Source organism: Protopterus annectens, chromosome 5.part1, assembly GCF_019279795.1.
Source record: "Protopterus annectens isolate FY-2018-M chromosome 5.part1, PAN1.0, whole genome shotgun sequence".
Classification (NCBI taxonomy): Eukaryota; Metazoa; Chordata; order Ceratodontiformes; family Protopteridae; genus Protopterus; species Protopterus annectens.
Genome location: NC_056736.1, coordinates 718384188 through 718403808, shown reverse-complemented (window position 1 = coordinate 718403808; position 19621 = coordinate 718384188). Strand labels below are relative to the sequence as shown.

At 41.1% G+C, this 19621-nt stretch overlaps 1 protein-coding gene across 1 annotated transcript in view; it reads right to left on the bottom strand.

Annotated features, from left to right (window-relative positions):
- CAPN5 (calpain 5) overlaps nucleotides 1-19621 on the bottom strand; it is an 808497-nt gene that overhangs the window by 385740 nt on the left and 403136 nt on the right. The window lies entirely within an intron of this gene.

The window sequence follows — 19621 nt, the reverse complement described above, 5'->3', positions numbered from 1 at the left end:
TTCTTAACATGGAAAATAGTTTTGCTGATTGCTCTGACCTCTGTAAGATGAGTATCGATGTTGCAAGCTCTTATGGTTGGTCAACTTTACCTCATCTTCCACAGAGACGGGGTTTCTTTGAGAACTAATCCTTTTAAGCCCAAAGTGGTATCTGAGGTTACTTTAAGCCAATTTATCCATCTCCCAGTTTTCTTTCCAGGATCCAAAAATGATGGAGAAAGGATGCGCAATAACTTGGCTGTCCACAGACAATTTGGGTATTGTCTTGACAGAACAAAATCATTCCAAACATCTGATTAGTTATTCATTTCTTGTGAATGTAAGAAAATGGGATAACCTGTGTCAAAGCCAGTTATAGCCAAATGTTATTTCAAGCTATTGCCTTTTGTTGTTAAATAAACAGCAAAATTATTCCAGGCAGGGTCAAGGCTCACACTTTAATGATCTTTGCTTTATTCACATTTTTTGGAAAGGGTTCACTGAACTCTAGAAGTATTCTAGAAGAAGCAATTTGGTCTTATGTTTATACTTTTACAAAGCACTATAAACTGGATTCCTTCTCCAGGTCTAGGACAGGCTTTGCTAGGACCACTCTCTAGGGACTTCTGGACACTTCCCCCTTCCACCTCCCCATTATTTTAAGTCATGGTAATCTGGTTCTACTTTCAAATCTCGAAATACTGAATTTCAGTATCTGGAGACCTGAATCACGAACTTCCATAAAAATGAAAAATTACAACACAGACATTCATACTATAGAAAACAAAGCACCACAAGTAAAGACCTCCCCCAACATAAAACACAAAAATAAAATCAAAACACTAACACTACTATATGTTTAAGTAGGGAGACAAGCCCCCGTGACCCTCCACACCCCTGCAAGTTATATGTAAGAACTCTGAAGTTGCACTATCATGAAAAATAAAAATAAAAAAAAGAAGTTATGTCTTACCATAACGTTCCATCTGTATCGTTGATCCTCATTCAGTCATTACACATGGGTATCGGTTCCGAGCTCGGAACAGAGCTGGCCATTTTCCAAGCTCGCGCCAGCCTCAAACTCTCGAGCTAAACTCTTGCCCACAATCCCCCTCTCCCTGTTACCTCAGATTGAGTTTGCAAGTTAAAGAAGGTAAAGGCTACCTCTGGTCAAATAACCTAAGAGAACTGGATGGTGAGATCCACTAGAAACCACAGGAGGGGGAAGGAGGGAGGGTCATAATGACTGAACGAGGATCAACAACACAGATGGAACGTTATGGTAAGACATAACTTCTTTATCTGATATTGTTAATCCTCACTCATTCCTTACGCATGGGACAGAGTCTCCAGCTACCTCTATTTCTGGGAGGCTCTCATGGAGGGACATTCCTGAGCACCATGGAACAGAAAGATGCTCTTCCCCTGGAGGCCAAGTCCAACTTGTAATGATTGATGAAGGTATGAGGTGTGGCCCAAGTTGCAGCTGCACAGAGGTCATGTAAAGAAGCTCTGGCATGGAAGGCAGCAGAAGTTGCCACTGACCTTGTTGAATGAGCTTTCATGGTAGTAGGCAACGAGATATTACGTTGTGTAAATAAAGGTCACACAGTCCTTCAACCATCTAGCTAAAGTGACCTTAGCAACAACAGATCCTAATCTAGATCCAGAAAAAGCCAAAAATAACTGGTCAGATTTACAAAAGGGTTTAGTCCTGTTCAAGTAAAAAACGGATTTGCCTGTGTATATCTAGGGTCTGTAGGCAATACTCTCCTCTATCTGATTGACTGGGAAAGAAAACTGGCAATTCAATAGCTTGATTAATGGACATTTCAGAGATCACTTTAGGCAGAAATGACGGATTAGTTCTCAGAGACACCATCTCTTTAGAAAATCAAGTATGGACTCTTGATACATAAAGCTTAAAGTTCAGAAATATGTCTGGCAGAAGTAATAGCAACCAAAAACAAAGTTTTCCAAGACAAATACTCGCAAGAAGAGGCTGGTTCGAAAGGTGCCATTGTCAAGAGCTTGTAGAACTAATGATAAATCCCATGGTTGAAAAGGTTCTCTAAAAGGTGGTTTCAGATGATTCACACCTTTTATGAAGGTCTTGTACAATTTATGGGACATAAGAGAGGAATCTTGGACAAACTCATGAAAATTACAAATTGCAGCTAAATTAACTTTAATGGCAGAGGCTGATAGACCCGATTGAAACAGGTTGGCCAGATAGTCTAGTATTATCGACACTGGTGCTGAAAAGGGGTCTACTTGTTTATCTTTCAGCCAACAGGTAAATCTTTTCCACTTGCTCAGATAAGGAATTCTGGTGAAAGACTTGAGAGGCAATGAGAATATCACGTACTGGTAAATAAAGATCATTCTGCCTGGCAATCAAGGGAATTGGAGTAGCCAAGCGTTAGCTTCAGGCTGTTCAGACTGGCATGAATCAGGTTCTGTGGGTGTGAGATCAACTCCGGGATTGGATGGAGAATCCATGGTTGATCTAGTAGGTGAGGCCAAAGGAATGCAAACCTAATCTGTAGAGGCCAATATGGTGCTATGAGGATTACCTTGCTCTTCAACCGCCAGGCTTTCTTCAGAAAATGGGGAATGAGAGGAAAGGGCGGAAATGCGTAGAGAAGACCCGAGGGCCAATCGTGGACTAGGGCATCCCTGGGTGACTGCCCCAGAGGGGGAATCGGGGCGAAGTAGTTGCTGCATTTGTAGTTGGTGGGGATGCAAAAAGGTCGCAGCAAGGGTGGTCCCAGCGGTGGAAGATCTCTGCTGCTATCAAGGGATTCAGGGACCACTTGTGAGGTTGAAGAATGCACCTGCTGAGTCTGTCTGCTATCACGTTGGTTAAACAGATAAATGGGAAGCTCCCAAACAATAAACACAGTGTGTGCGCCTCAGAAGTAGGCAGTCTGTGTCCACAATCAGAACACAGCTTAAACCCCGGACTACCTTTTTTTATCTGCCATATTAACTAATAGATAAATACCAACAATGGTACAAGATGATACCCGAAGGTATGAAAGAGAAAGGGAAAGGGATTACCAACAACAGTAGAGAGAAAATTACCTCGCGGTAAAAAAAAGTAAGTAAAGGACAGAAAAAAACCTGAGGAAATTATGAACGCTAGATGCGATAGGGCAAGAGACAATAAAATCTCAACTTTCCTGACAGAAAAGTAATTTGTAAAGCAATTAAATAACTGACTGTACTTGGCTCAAGAGAAGTAGCTTGACACAACCGGATGGCAACACGGCAAACGAAATCTGAGGTAACAGGGAGAGGGGGATTGTAGGTAATAGCTTAGCTCAAGAGTTTGAAGCTGAAGCGAGCTTGGAAAATGGCCGGCTCAGTTCCACGCTCGGAACCGATACCCATGCGTAAGGAATGAACGAGGATCAACAATATCAGATCTACTGCTACTTACCCTGCACTCCTATTGCACAATGTCATACTTACACCCACGAGAAACACATACACACTACACAAGTACAAAAATCACCCCTTTCAACACTTGCACACACACTCACCTACCCCAACCAACTCTAACTTCCCAAAAAACTAAAACAAAATACATTTCTGCCCAAAACCCTTACACACTATAAACCTACTTGAAACTCCAAACATAACCACACATCGGCCACCATATTTATAACCCAGAAACCACTAAACCTTAATGGGACAGCATACTAACAGAACGCACCACAACTACTTCAGATTCAGCAACCTCAGATTTGTCATTATGCACTTTCGAACAACTGCACTTTCGGTATTCTCATCTCCAGATACTGATATTCAATATTTCATTATTTCGAGATTTGGAAGTAGAACCTGTGATCTACCCATATAGCTAAGGCTACTGCAGCAGTAATCAATGTGATGGACATAGTACAGTTGTGCAAGTAAAAGCACAACAGCAGATGTACAAATGATCACCGTTTCAGTAGCTGCTCCCTCCTTCCACCCCCCCTTGATTTTTGCGCGTGTCTCTGTGCGCGTGTCTCTGTGCGCGTGTCTCTGTGCGCGTGTCTCTGTGCGCGTCACTTTTTGGGATTTTATGATAGTGTGTGTGATTTTGTGTTTTTTCTTTTCCTAGCAATGTCCTCTCAGGGCATAGCCCTCCCTTTCTCAGTTGTCATGAAAGTTCAGAAGGGCTTAGCACGCAAAACATTTTTTTTATTCAGTTTAGCTAAGGTGCCTTGAAGCTTTGGAAGCTGGCTAACCATTATACCCTACACGGGATAGAACCCATATTGCTCAGGCTACTGCAGCAGTGATCATTCAAACCTGCGGTAATTTTGCTTACACAACTACGCTTTCTACAGTGCCCTGGTTAAGTTTCTCCTAGTCAGAATGAAATACAACTTTGGGTCTCCCTCAAAAGAGGCCTTTGGTCTAGTGGGACTTTCCTGGTTAAAGATACAAATAATGATTTGGTATACTCCGTCTTTTTTTTTTTTTTTTTTTGGTAACTCTACAATCTTTACTTCTCTCCCGCAGTACAGAGTAACAGAGGAGGATATGGAACCTATGTTTCCAGATTAGGCTTGCATTACACTGCTGACAGAGGTATGAAATACCTTTTGCTTTCAGCTTATAACAGTCTCAGGGAATTAAGTTTGCAGACCAGATATAAACATTCCATGAATAATGAGATACCGTAACTGCAGATAAGAAACTGAATAGCGGTTCTTTTGATGCAGGAATAAAAAAAAAAAAGACATCAGGTAAATACAAATGTTGGAACATAATATTACATGATAAAAAAATAATCTCTGAGATGGCCATTGAATAACTTAAGTACCCACCATGGCATCCCTGCACTGAATTTAAAAGGCAGCTACACCCTAAAGGTAGTAACTTTCCTGTCCCTACAACAGAAGCTGGTTCTAGCAGCAAGAGAACAAATTAAACTGCAAAGTTTTAACACTATGAAGACTAATTCACTGTAAGACTTTTCTTGTAAGGTAGAAGACAGCCTGAGAGCAGCAACAAAAAAAAGACAAGGGTGGAGACAGTGTGCTAAACGTATCCATTGTTTTTGCTTTATTGGCATAACATATTACACTATTTTACACAACGTTTCATGTGCAAACCTCATGCGAGGTGCACCTAGTCATCCAGCCCATAAAATGACAAACTGAAGTGGCAACTTCAAAACATCAATAAAAACAAACAGCCACTCAAGAAAGTTCTCAAACCTAGCCCATTTAAATGCCATACCTCTCTTACAACTTCAGTACAATTACTGCATTCCCAGCAGAACCCCATCATATAAAAAGGGGAGAAAAAGAGGTAGCAACATGTATCTAGTCAGGTAATGGTGATTGCAGGGTTACTATGAAACGTAGCATGCTTTGTTACTATGAAACACAACATGCTTTGTTGCAGGGTTACTATGAAACGCAGCATGCTTTGTTGCAGGGTTACTATGAAACGCAGCATGCGTTGTTGCAGGGTTACTATGAAACGTAGCATGCGTTGTTGCAGGGTTATGAAACGCAGCATGCATTGTTGCAGGGTTACTATGAAACTTAGCATGCGTTGTTGCAGGGTTACTATGAAACGTAGCATGCGTTGTTGCAGGGTTACTATGAAACGTAGCATGCGTTGTTGCAGGGTTACTATGAAACGTAGCATGCGTTGTTGCAGGGTTACTATGAAACGTAGCATGCGTTGTTGCAGGGTTACTATGAAATGTAGCATGCGTTGTTGCAGGGTTACTATGAAACACAGCATGCTTTGGTGGTCACCCACTGTAACCATTTACTGCTTACCATCTTGCTCTGCTGCTTCTTTCCTTTATTCGTCTCCAGTCCCTGAATGTCATATATTACCATGATGGCCTCAAAGCATGGGATAGCTTTACTATTCCACACTTGTTAAATTCTTAGACACTAGTAAAATCAGATCAACTAGCTTCCTTGTGTGCACTGGGATGTTAATCTGGCTGGCCCAACTAAGAAGGAATTGCTCCCTAGTTAAATGCTACGCACTCTGCAAAAGGGAGGAGAGAAGACCATGAATTTCCACCTTAAATCTTTTCAGTTTTGAACACTACCAAAAATATATGTTCTCAATCACCCCTGAATTTGCCCAAACATCTCCAGCATTGTGGACTAACTGATGAGCACATTCTAGGAAGCCTGGATTATTAAAATACTTGCATACACATTTCCATCAGAAGATATGAAATTTCCTAGACTTTCTAGCTTCCTTAGGCGCTAGATAAACTTTTTGCCACTCCCTTTCGGTGAGTTTCATTCCTAGGATTCACTCTTATTGCGATTGCCATTTATCTGTGGCCCCCTTTAGTTGCCTGATGATCCCTTGGTACAGCTTACCAATTAAATCGCTTTACTTTGATTTGGTTTGTTCTTGCATTAATTAACAGCCTAAGCACCCCTCGGATTTGGTCGCTCCAGCTAAGCAGTGATGTACATACGATTCTCCTTCCGAGCCAATACCATGGCTAGGGAGATGAAATATCATCTTTCTTCTAACCAAAGAACCTGTCTGGTCTTCTCCCGATACAGAATCTCTTTGCCATCACTTACATGCACAGGTTGTCCACTCCTGTGTGCCCAAGTTGCCTATCAATGGGCTCCCCCCTGTAATCTTTAAGTGCATACCTTTACATAGTGACTCAAATGCCTACTTATCAACCACTTTGCCCCCATATGTACAGTTTCTCTGAGGATAAATTATAGGGCCCTTGCAAGATTGTCATGGTTTGATATGTGCAATCTTGAATAAAGAAAGCCCACCATGCTTGGATTGCCTTACATTTTTTTTACGTCTGGTATTGCTAAGCCTCCTAGATCCTCAGGAAGACAATTTTTTCCCAACAGACATCTGCAGTGGTGCAGTGGTAACGTTGTTGCCTCACACCAAGAGGTTCTCCAGTTCGATTCTCAGCTACAGTGGGGTGAGTGCCTTCTGTGTGGAGTCTGCATGTCCTCCCTGCGGTTGGGTGGGCGTTCGAAAGACATGCGTAAATCGGCATGCCTTCGCTGAAGGTTGAACATCAAGCTGGCACCTCGGCGTTCATGAAAATCTACTGCCAATCAGTAGCGGACCGGAGTTCCGCTGTGGCGACCCTAACCGTGAAAAGCTGAAAGACAACAACAACCCTGGGTTCAAACAAGTGAACTGGGTATAAACATATAAATCTCTGACCAGCTCACTTATATTTACTGAAAAACAGAACACATCTATTTCTTTTAAACCTGGTAGCCAGGGAGAAATCATTGTCAACATACACCCTTGCCCCAGCAGCAGAAAGGGATTTGCCCTTGGCCCACAATGTGTCAATAAGGTCTGGATTTTATCAAGATGGGTTGCCCCGAGCCATCTTTCCTCCCCTGGTCCTTTAGACCCAATGTGCTCTGACCAGGCGCATCTCAGATTTCCACAGGCCAGTGCAGGTGCTGGCTGGGTCCTCGTGAACAAGCAATTGGAGTCTTCTGCTCCCATAGGGTTGTTAGCGAAATGAAGCTATACTTCTCTATGTTCCATCTCAGTCAGCTTATCAGAGACCTCCTCCTTAAATAAATCCTACTCTATCATTGTTGTAGCCTGCTCCTACAGATTCATTTGCAGTGCTTACAAAAATTCTTCACTGACTACTCAAACCTTCTTCTATTCTTCCAGGCACATATTGGTTAGAATGGATGTAGATCAGCAAGTGTTCTGCTGAGTTTAATAATTTCAGCATTTATTTTATCCAGCTTCTGATTCGCCACTCCTAAACTTTCTTAGGATGCCATCTCAGTAGCAGCAGACTGATCCTCAGCAGTCATGTCAACATGGAGAGAGAGGGGCCAGCGTTGTTGGTTCCTTTGATAAGCTCATTCCCAACAGATCTCCATCAAGCAGTCCATTTTACGTGACATTCAATGCACTACCACATGTGACAGGTAACTTTGACTTTACAACCACTTGCCCATTAACTTTTCACAGTCAAGCCACTCAATCCTGGGCAAAAGGGAAAGAATAAGCTGCCACTGAACAGCCGCCATACCCAGAAGTCTCAGAATGATACCCATTGTTAGGGCCAACCTAAAGAGGGTCTAATGTGATAAATATTCATACACCTGTTGCATCTTGCATCAAAAGGAGACCTGCACAGCTACTTACCATTAGGATAAAATCCTAAATGGTGAAGTATAACCCCAAAATCAGAGGAAAAGAAACGTATCTAAAAGGGAATCAAGAACCAAAGTCCTTGAGGTATGACTCTGCTAAAGGAGTCCCAGATCATGGACTGAAGATCCATGCTGAAATGGTAAGGGAAGGAATGCACCAATGGTCATATGCCCAAAGTGGAAGTGGCCAGAGCAAATAAATTCCTAAACTAATGATGACCAACAAAGAGCAGGTATTTGGCTGACGGCAGAAAAGTACAGAACGGGCAATCCAATCCTGTTTTGCTTTGTTCTGTCAAAGGACAACTATCCCTCTCTCCTTAAAATGATGACTATGACGAACTGAGGTTCTCTAGCTAGAAGTGCAGGTAGCAATGAAAAAGGGAAGAGAAGATGGCATGTCCCTTACTAAAAAAAAAAAAAAATAGGTGAATGGCCAAACTCAAACCACCTTGGCAATACCTTTTATAACAAAATTAGGACATCTTCTGAGGGGCACCTGGTCCTCAAAGAAAACAAGGTAGGCCCTCGCAACTGAAACCCAGAGTTCCGAATCACACAATTAAGGTGATGACTCCCAGAAATAATAGGACATGTGCTTCACTGCTACAGAATCAGTCTGTTCAAAATGCATAGAGTACAACTATCAAGTTCAAGACACAGGCAGACAGGAGACTATCAGGAGGCCTGAGACAACAAATCCATTTTAAACACTGATCAACAAAGGTGTGCTGTATCACAGTAATACCTTCCAGTAATACCTTCCCCATGTCAAGAACAAGAAAAACTGAAAAGGCTAAGACACAGTCCACAAAAATAAAGTAGCACAGCCACAAATTAGAGAGATAAAACAGCCCTGAAAATCCAATGGCTGAACAACAAAAAGACCCCATAAACAGAATGTTTTTTTTTAATTTGGATCTTAAAGTTGCAGCTCATCAAGAAAGGTTTATCAGCAAAAAGGTCTCACAGACCCATTAAGGGGGTTCAATCTGCAGATTACCATCAATGAAGAAGGCATTCCCTAAGACAAAGCAGATGAATTTCCCATGCAAGTGAGGTTCATGGGACTAGTTTAGCCTCTTGAAGACCACTTGATCAAATGCTAGTGCATGAACTGCCAGGATGAACTTGCAGTTTGCGTAATTTCTGTTAAATCTGTCATTCATAGGAGAGAGCTTTATGTGCGAGCTAATATTTCTACCACTACATAGGAAATGCCAAAAACTATAATTTTGGAGCTTTTAGACATATTTGGGGGTGGGGGCTTTGCACTGTAGAGATGGAGTTGAGCTTTGTCTCGGGTATGTCTGTGTGCATTACATACGTGCTGTGAATTAAAGTATTTGGCTTCCATTTCTTTTCCATTCATTCATTTTTTTTTTTTCATTTCCATTTCTACCAGCAGACGTGAGGCTCAATGCTGCCTGGACTGAAATAACTCTCAGATGGTCAAGGACAGAAGGACTAAAAAAACATGTCCTCTGAGGCTACCACACAGTAATATGAATGCACTTCAACATTTTTGTTGGGAAGTTTGCCAAAGTGCAAGTGATTAGACAAAAAGGGGGACACAAACTGGAGATAAGGAACCAAACAAACCCAGTGACTCGTGGATAAAAACTAAGATCTTTAATTTCTCTGACGTCTCGGCACAATTGCCTTCCAGGAGTAAAAACCTTCCCTACTCAAATGACACACCTTATATAAGCCTAACAATTGCATCATAAAATAATTAACCAATTAAACAACTGAAATCTCTAAAATAAAATATTTAAAGTAGCATGCGCCAATTAAATTAATGTGGACATTGCCAGACATTTTTGGGGCCCTCAGCTTGATTCATCCCAACAGTCATTGGATAACTATTTATTGCATTTGCATGAGTCTGTCCAGGAAAGGTTGACACCTTGATAAACTGCAGGTGGTTGCAATTTCAGAGATGCAGAGCACACTTCAATCATTTGGGAAAAATGGGAAGAAGACAGGAACAGTTGTTTACATAATCCCTTCTCTGCCATCGGAAGGAGATTTATGGCTTTGGTGAACCCAGAAAATAAGGTACGGTGTGATAAGTTAGAAAAATTGATGTGGAAGGAAATTGCGTTCTTCTTCAATACACAGTTTGACCAAATATTTAGAACTTGATATAACCCCTAGAGGGTTAAGGGCATATAAAGACCCAGCTATGCTCATTAATTTGGATAGTGATACTGATGAAGCGTTTCACAAGCAATGGGTTTTAGCCACACACAAATGTACTGTTGAATGGCTTTCCATTCTGATAGAGATGGGGTAAAGCAAAAAGAATTACAAATGGAAATTGGGTCTGCGTGTGCCAATTTATTGTTGGAGTTAGGCTCTGAATTTGTGGCCAAACTGTTAAAAGACATCAATAGTAAATTAAAAGGGTATGTGGATGAATTTCTGGAAAGAAAAAAGAAAAAAATTACTGAGACACCCGTGATTATGATAATGGTAGCGCCTTTGGTGGAGAGTGAATAGAAAAGGAAGTCATGTGAGGTTTCAGGAAATGGGGAGAGATGATGAACACCGTTCATTCTCTTCCATGCGTACCTCACGAGATGATTTCTATGGACAATGAGAGCTGTGGGAGAAATGGTTTTCCCCCTTTAACGAAAGCACAACAAGGAGCTCGATTTCAGCAATCTTTTCGGAATGGGCTGAATGGCCGGTATACGGAAAGTACAGTTGTGTACACTTAGCATAAATGTAGATGTTTGAGTGTATTCACTGTTGCAGTCATTACAATAGGGTTACCCTGCTGGCAGGCTACCCTCAGTCTGCCTGAATTCCAAAGTCTAGGTCCAGCGTCGGCTGCTGTCACCTCTTCCCTGACGTCAGTGTGCCAGGGGTATAAAAGATGCAGCTGACGCCATTTTATTCAGTTTTTCTTGCCCCAGATGTCAGGTGCCCCCAAAAGGGTAGGTTAAAAATATATCAATAAAACATGTATGCACCAAAGTATATATTTTGCTTCATCTACAAGCAAATACACCACATAGGTTGTATAGAATAGAGAAGTACAGATAAGTTCCAGCAAAGAAATGGGGGATGGCGGGTGGGTAACCTGGGCTGCAACAGTGAATACACTCGAGCATCTACATTTATGGTAAGTGTACACAACTGTACTATGTTCTTCGTGTTTCACTGTTGCAGTCATTACAATTGGGTTGAGTCCCAAAGCTAAAGTTGGAAGGCTGGAGCTAAACAGCATTAGGAGCAGCTATTAGGCCCTGCAGAACTGCAGTGGCAAAGCCTGCCCTGGATTTAGATTAGAGTGGTAAGTGATGGTGCTTTGTGAAGGTGTGCACTGAACTCCAAGTAGCAGCCTCTAAAATGTCTTTGGTTGGTACACCCCTGAGGAAGGCTGCTGCTCTGGTTGAATGTGGCCTAATGCCCTTGGGTACTGGCTTGCCATGTTGTGAATAGCAGAAATGAATGCAGCGGCCTATTCACTTTGAAAGAGTCTGCTTTGAGATGGCCTTTCCTTGTGATCCTGCAGCATATGCCACTAGTAATTGCTCTGTCTTTCTGAAAGCTTTGGTTCTGTTCAAATAGAAGCGTAGCTGTCTGTGTATGTTCAAAGAATGCAGAATTCTCTCCCCCTTATTCTGTGGGTTTGGATAAAAGGTAGGCAGATGAATAGTTTGGTTAAGGGCCACACTGGACACTACCTTAGGCATAAATGTCACGTTTGTTCTCAGAGAAACCCTGTCTGGATAAAAAATAAAAGGTTCCATAGCCATGAGTGCCTGTAGCTCCGAGACTTGTCTTGCAGAAGTTATTGCTAGGAGCAGAGCTGCTTTCCAAGATAAAAACTTTATATCAGCTGTAGCTGCTGGCTCAAAAGGAGGCAGGGTGAGTTTTTCCAAGACATAATTGAGGTCCCATGCAGGTACTGGTGATCTCCTTGGAGGCCTTAAATTTTTGGCCCCTCTGAGGTACTGCCTTAATAAAGGATGAGAAAAGATTGGTGGCTCTGTATTGTAATGAGCCGAAATGGCAGAGGCATGAATTTTTATAGATGAAAAGGATAGGCCTTTGTCCAGCATCTCAGTCAAGTATTGCGAAATCGGAGGAATATTTGGTACAGCTGTGTCAATTCCTTGTGCCTGGTTCCAAGCACAATCTCTTCCATTTTCCAGCATAGGATTTTCTAGTACTAGGCCTCCTGGCCTCCAAAATGACATCCATCACCGCTTTAGTGAGAGGTGTGTTTTGTATGACTACATTATCCACCATGCTGCCAGATTTAAGGTCTTGAGTTGGCTGTGCAGGATCTGATTGATCTGCTGGGACAGTAGATTAGGCACTGGAGGTAAGGTCCAGGCTGGGCATTGAGACAAGTTCCTTAGGACTGGATACCAGGTACTGGCGTGGCCAGTCTGGGGCAATCTATCATTTTTGGCTTCTCCTGTCTGACCTTTACGAGTACCTTGGGGAGGAGAGGCAGAGGAGGAAAGGCATATACTGTTAAGTTTTTCCAGCTGAAAGATAGGGCATCCACTTTCCATGCTTGTCTGTGATAAGTCCTTGTGTAGAATCTTTTTAGTTGGCAGTTGTGAGGTGAGGCAAATAGATCTATGTCCGGGCATCCCCATTTCCTTGTTACCATGCTGAAGACTTGTGGATCCAATTTCCACTCATGGGGATCCATGAGGTTTCTGCTTAGTTCATCTACCAGAGTATTTAACTTTCCTGGTAGGTATTGTGCCTGCAGATGTACTTGGTAAGTCAATGCTGTGTCCCACAAAGTCATGGCTAGTCTGCAAAGGGGGCAAGAATGAGTGCCTCCCTGCTTGTTTATATACCACACGACCGTGGTATTGTCTGTCTTTATCAGTAGTTCTCCCGGATGAAGTAGGTCCTTGAAGGCTGTCGGGGCATTTTGAACAGCTAGCATCTCTCTTTGATTTATATGTAGATGCATTTGGTTTGCGGACCATGTGCCTTGAATACATCTTCCTGCCATGTGGGCTCCCCAGGCATAATCCGATGCATCCGTTGTTAATGTCTGTGTGGCTGGGGGTAGAGTGAATGGCTGCCCCTTGTTCTGGTGACAGGCCTTCACCCACCATCGAAGCTCCTGTTGCAGGCAGGGAATGAGAGTAACTATTGTTTCCAGGCTTTGGCAATGTTGAGTCCAAACACCTTTTAGGTACCATTGAAGTTTCCTCATATGCAGTCTTGCATATGGAATTAGTAGAAAGCAGGATGCCATGAAGCCCAAAGCCTTCAGAATTTTTCTTGCAGATAACTGGGCCTTTGTTGCCAACAGTTTGAAATAGGTAGTCAGTTGCCTTTGTTTGTTTGGTGTGAGATAAGCCATCTGAGCAGTTGTACTTAAGCTTGCACCCAAGAATATTATCTCTTGAGAGGGTACTAGTTTTGATTTCTGTTCGTTGACTGTGTACTCTAGGCATGGTAGTAATCTCTTTACAAACGTCAGATGCTGTAGTAGAATGTCCTTGTTCTCTGCTTGAATGAGGCAGTCATCCAAGTAAGGATATATTTGTATTCCTCTGTCTGCAGTATGCAATTACTGGTGCCAGGCACTTTGTAAAGACCCTGGGTGCAGTAGATAAGCCAAACGGCAGTGCAGAGAGTTGGTAGTGCATTGAGCCAGCTTTGAATCTGAGGTATCTTCTGCATGTTTGTCTGACTGGGACATGCAGATATGCCTCTTTTAGGTCTAAAGTCACAAGCCAAGCCTTCTTGCCCAGCATGGGCAGAAGCTGCTGTAGAATTAACATTTTGAATTTTGGAATATCCAGCTAAGTTTTTAGAATAGATAGGTCCAGTACTGGTCTCCAGGTTTTGTCCTTTGTGGGTACCAAGAACAGTCTTGAATAGAAACCTTGTCCCTGCTCTTGCTCTGGTACTTGTTGAATGGCCCTCATGTCCATGAGGGATGAGACTTGTTTTTGTGCCTCTGCCCATTGATGTTTTGGCAGGTCTGGCCAACCGTTTGCCCTTGGGAGGGTATGGAAGTGAAACTTGTAGCCCTGTGATACTATGTTTAAGACCCATTTGTCCTGGGTTATGTGCCAATTTTGAGAAAAAAGTGCTAGTTTTCCCCCTAAAGGTGCTGCCAGAAGATAAGTGCTTGGCGCAGACAGGTGGAAGTCATTGGGACTGTTTCCTGTACGGCTGTGATTTGTCTTTTCCAGTTTTGGAGGTAGAAGCAGTCCATTGTTTAGACCTGTATGAACCTTGTGGCTGGGATCTGCCTCTAGGGCATCTGTATCTGCCCCTTTGTGGCCTGTCTGACACTGGAAAGGACCAATTCCTTGTAGGCCAGTGTCTGCTAAATCTTGGTGGCTGTATCTGTAAGAAATCCTTGGCTGTTTGCATAGATTTAGCTTTGTCCTCCATTTTCTTTAACACATCTTCTGCTTTAACACCAAACAAAGCATCATGCTGTAATGGAGCATCTACTAATTTTGCTTTAACATGATCAGGTAGATTTTGTTCCTTTAACCAAGCATGCCTCCTAATGACAGAACCCGTAACTGCGGCCTTGCAGGAGGCCTCCAGAGAATCAAAACCACATTGCAAAGTATGCTTTCAAACTTGTTCAGTTGCATGCAATAAATCCTGCATTTCTTTGTTTTCTGCACATTCAGAATTTATCAACATTTTCTGTTTAAGCAGTGAAATAATATATTGTTGATATTTGAGAATATGAAATTGACAATTTAAAGCCCTTATAGCCAAGGTAGCAAAAGTGTAAATCTTTTTTCCCCATCTGTCCAGTGCCCTAGAATCCCTGTCAGAGGGAGTAGAGTTTATTGCAGTGGAAGCCTTGACTCCTTTGGGACCCTGAGAGAGAGTTTCTGGGTCAGCAGCAGGGTTTTTGAAAAGAAATTTATGAGAGTCAGGAACCCTATAGTACCTGTCCGGCTTAACAGGAGCTAGAGGTAAGGAGTCAGGGGTCAGACTGGACTCTGAAAATACATCATCTACAATGTAACAGGTGGAATAGCTAGGGGGGCCTGTGTTGTGGGAGTAAAAGGAGGTCTCTGAGCCTTTTCTTAGATTCTAAATAATCTTGACTCTCCCAGTGGAAATGCTCCCTCATGGTATGTAAAGTTTCCGCAAAAGAATAATCCCCAGGAGAAGAGGCTGAAGGGATAGATTCTTCAGCATCAGAATCCTCATATGGAGGAAGAGTATTCCTGATCAGAAGAGGAATCAGATGAAATGGAAACCTGATATGAAGATTCATATTCTGTCTCTTGCCTAGGCCTCTTATCAGGAGGGGGATGGGAACCCCTGATCAAAGTAATTAGGTCTTCGGCCATTTTGAGCATCTGTTTTTTTAGGCATGGAGGCCCATCAATGAGGCTGTTGTACTTGTTTCTTTGTCTTTAAAGGTGCTTTAGTCTTTGCCTTTGAAGCTGAAGTCATTTTAACATATAATTGAGTAGGTCTGAAAACACCCTCAGAAGCCGATGCCTGCTCATCAGCTCTGGACCCATCTGAGGGAATAGTTTCTGAAGGTCCAATACCTTGAGCTTCCAGTGGCCTAGTAGACTCCAAGTGGGTGTCGGTAGCGGCCTGCGAGTCTAAAGTAGCAGTCGACAGGGGCTGCAAAGGCGCCTCACTGAGAACCGGCGAACCAGCAACTGGCTTAGAAGAAGCCTCGTCGTCGGCTTTGGACCTCGGATGCCTGTCCTTTTCTTTGCGTTTCTTGTGAATTCTGGTAGTCTGATGGCTATCCGATGACATTGTATAGTTAAATCTTTTGCCAAAATAGTGAAATGCAAAATCATACCGATGCTTAATAGTGCGTTGGTTAAATCTAGCACAAAACCAACAACTAGCAACGTCGTGGTCAGGTCCTAGGCAAGGAATACAGTAAGAATGGAAGTCCTTATGAGGTATTTGCTTCCCACAAGAAATACAATTAACTTTTTCTGAAATCAGTCTGGAGCAAGAAAAAAGTTTCCCCAATGGGGTACTTAGCTTTTAGTGAAGACTTTGGATCTGAAATTCGAACACGAAAATCTCAGGAGTCGGCCGACTGGCACTTGCCAACTGCTTTTGCTTCGGGCACCGCGCGGCAAGAAAGACTGAAGAAAATGGCGTCGGCTGCATCTTTTATACCCCTGGCGCACTGACGTCAGGGAAGAGGCGACAGCAGCCGACGGTGGGCCTAGATTTTGGAATGCAGGCAGACTGAGGGTAGCCTGCCAGCAGGATAACCCTATTGTAATGACTGCAACAGTGAAACACGAAGAACATCCACAGAATAGAAAACGCCAGTGAGCAGAACAGTCTCCCCACCACTGGGAACACCATGCTCCACAATATCACAACAAAAAAGGCAAATGGTAATTCTGGCTGTTACATCATTAATTTGTCAGGACATAATTTTACTGAGTTTGCAGTGCTTAAATGTGGACACTAAAATTTGTTCCTACAGTTGGGCCACAATTACAGGACATTAAGTGTGACATTTTTAAACTAGCTAGAAAATGCAACTGAAATGTTTAAAACTGTTGGTGCCAAGAATCAGGATGTGTTTAAAGAAGACTCAATTTCTGAGTCCGATTCTGATAATACAAGTTTTTATTCCTGTGTTTTGGATGAAATTAATAATGGATACTATATGTTCGACACCAGTCATATTAAAATGCAAAGCAGGTATATTCCTGCTTTTAATGATGGTGACATTGCACATTTTCATAAAGCTTTAAGTTATTTTGTGGAAAGTGAATTGAAATGTTTTTTTGAAAAAACGAGACAATTTAGGATTTAACTTAACGTGTGTAATGAATGGTCAAGTATTATTAGCAATGACAAAATAGGATAAATAGGAAAACAAATTGATTATTATGCATGTTTCTCAATATCTTAATATGTTAGGAACATTTATATGATAAAGTATATGCCAAAGTAGAGGAGTCTATGTATTTTGCAGCCATGGTAGACTACATGGAACTTTTAAATAAAGGTGTTAGGTTAGGCTATTTTTCTAGTGAAGATGTAAAGAAAAAAATTAATATAGAATCTAATACCATTGCACAATTTTGTTTGCCCAAAGTGCACAAAACTTTACAAGTACCCCCTGGACGTCCCATTGTACCAGGTAGAAATGTTTTCCTCATATACTTTGAGGAATAATATAAAATGAAGCAAATGTCCCAAAGTTACTCTATTACCAGCATATATTAGAGATGCGTTTGATTTTTTGGACAAAAGTAAAAATGTAGACTGGAATAACACGTACTGGGTCACACGATGTGAAAAGTTTATATATGAAGAAAAAACACAATTCTGGATGAGAAGCTATAACATTTTTGGGGGTGATTCCCCTGCCACTGAATACGTGATAGAATTAGTACATTTTTGCTTGACAAAGAATTTTTTTGAATTTAAAGGAGAGATTTTTCAACAAAAGCAGGGTGCAATGGGTGCAGCATTTTTACCCTCATATGCTAATTTAACTATGGGATTATATGAAATAAAATTTATCTACAGGGCTAAATTTTTCATCAATATGTGAATTATTATTTCAGATTTATAGATCTCATATTTCTATGTGGAAGGGAAAAACGATGTTGAGATGTTTTTAGATGGGTTACAAGTGAACAGACTCAATTTGATGGCATCCAAATAGGTTTGAAAGTTTATTTTTTTCGGGTGTAGAATTGGATCTTAGTGAAGGAGGAAGACTAAAAACCAAAATACATAAAGTTTCAAGGAAATATACATTTAAAAGCATTCAGCTGTCACCCTATACATACTATTGAATCTTTACCATATGGTGAATTTATACATCTCTACAAATTATGTACTGATGAAAGGGATTTTCAAAATGAGATATTAAATACATGTTTAATGTTTGAAGAGAAAGGTTACAGTAAGGAAATATTACAAAAGGGGTGGTTTAAATTTAGAAACTAATATATGGGAGAACAAAGGAACATTAAGAGAGGAGAGGTCTGGTTAACAGTGAATGTAATGATTCTGACATGTATTTTGTGACAACATATAGTGGCTTCAGTAGTAAACTGGTAGAGATGGTTAAAAACCATTGGAAGTTTTTGTGTTCAATGAAAAAACGTGATACGTGGATGCCTAAAGTTTTAAAAACTTCATATAAAGTGGGTCGCAGTATTAAAAGTTTTTTAGTGAAAAGTAAATTTAATAATCCCACAGTGAATTTAAACAAAACAGTGAAGAATTTAGGTACCAGTACATGCGGAAAATGCAAAGCATACAAATACATTGTCTAGTTTTGATTATATAAATTGGTTAGGATTTGAAGTTAACGGGGAATTTAAGAGTGGCACTGAGGGCATTGTTTATGCCCTCAGATGTCCATGTAAAACTTTTTATATAGGGGAATCGAAAAAGGGCATTCAAAACAAGGGTGTTCGAATACGTGCGTGACATTAATAATAGACAGGAACAAAGTTCAATGGCTGAACATTTTTGGCAAGCACATGGGGACTCTATGGATGGCTTACAACCTACTGTTTTAGAAAAGGTTGACTAGTCTTATTCTGGAGAAATTAGTAGAAAAAATAAACTTTTATATAAGGAAGCACAGTATACACTCAAATTTGATTCGATGGTTCCAAAGGGAATGAAAGTGGAATTTAATTGGCGCATGCTACTTTAAATACTTTATTTTAGAGATTTCAATTGTTTGTTTAATTATTTTATGACACAATTGTTAGGATTATATAAGGTGTCATTTGAGTAGAGAAGGTTTTTACTCCTGGAAGGCAACTGTGCCGAGACGTCAGAGAAATTAAAGATCTAAGTTTTTTATCCATGAGTCACTGGCTTTGTTGTTTGGTTCCTTATCTCCAGTTTGGATTTTTTTTGTGGTTGTTGTTTAAAAAGGGGGACACAGTTAAGCATTCTTGTTCAAAGGCATGAGAGGCATGATTAAAACCTCAAAATGTTATCTTTACAGAGTAAAAAAAACAAACAAAAAAACCCCAGAAATTCTCATGTTATCTTTAGAGTAAAAAAAACAGAAATTCTCATTTTCAGCCCTCCTCTATACAACCTCACTTCATTTCTAAACCACACTTCTGACATTCAGATATGTGAAACAATGTTGGGCTGCTGTCAGTAAAAGGATATGTATGAGGTTTGATTGACTTAAAGCACATAATATGAACAGTGCAATACAAATCTCTTCATCACAACATCTGTTCTAGTGCCCAAGCAAAGATTTTAATTTATGCATTTAATTCAGCTGATTTTCAAGTGTGCATTCCTAAATCTTAAGCCTCTCCTGCTGAAAAGCTTAAATGACTTGCGGAGAATGCCTGTGCAAAACATAACAGCAAAGCTTTCCTCTGAATGAACTTGTATTCACTGAATAAATACACAGCAGTAATCTGAGAAATATGTCAGATTCTTTCCCTATCCGAATCAGTGATGGTATGTCTGAATTAAGAAATCCATGATGTTTTTCTGAATTAACA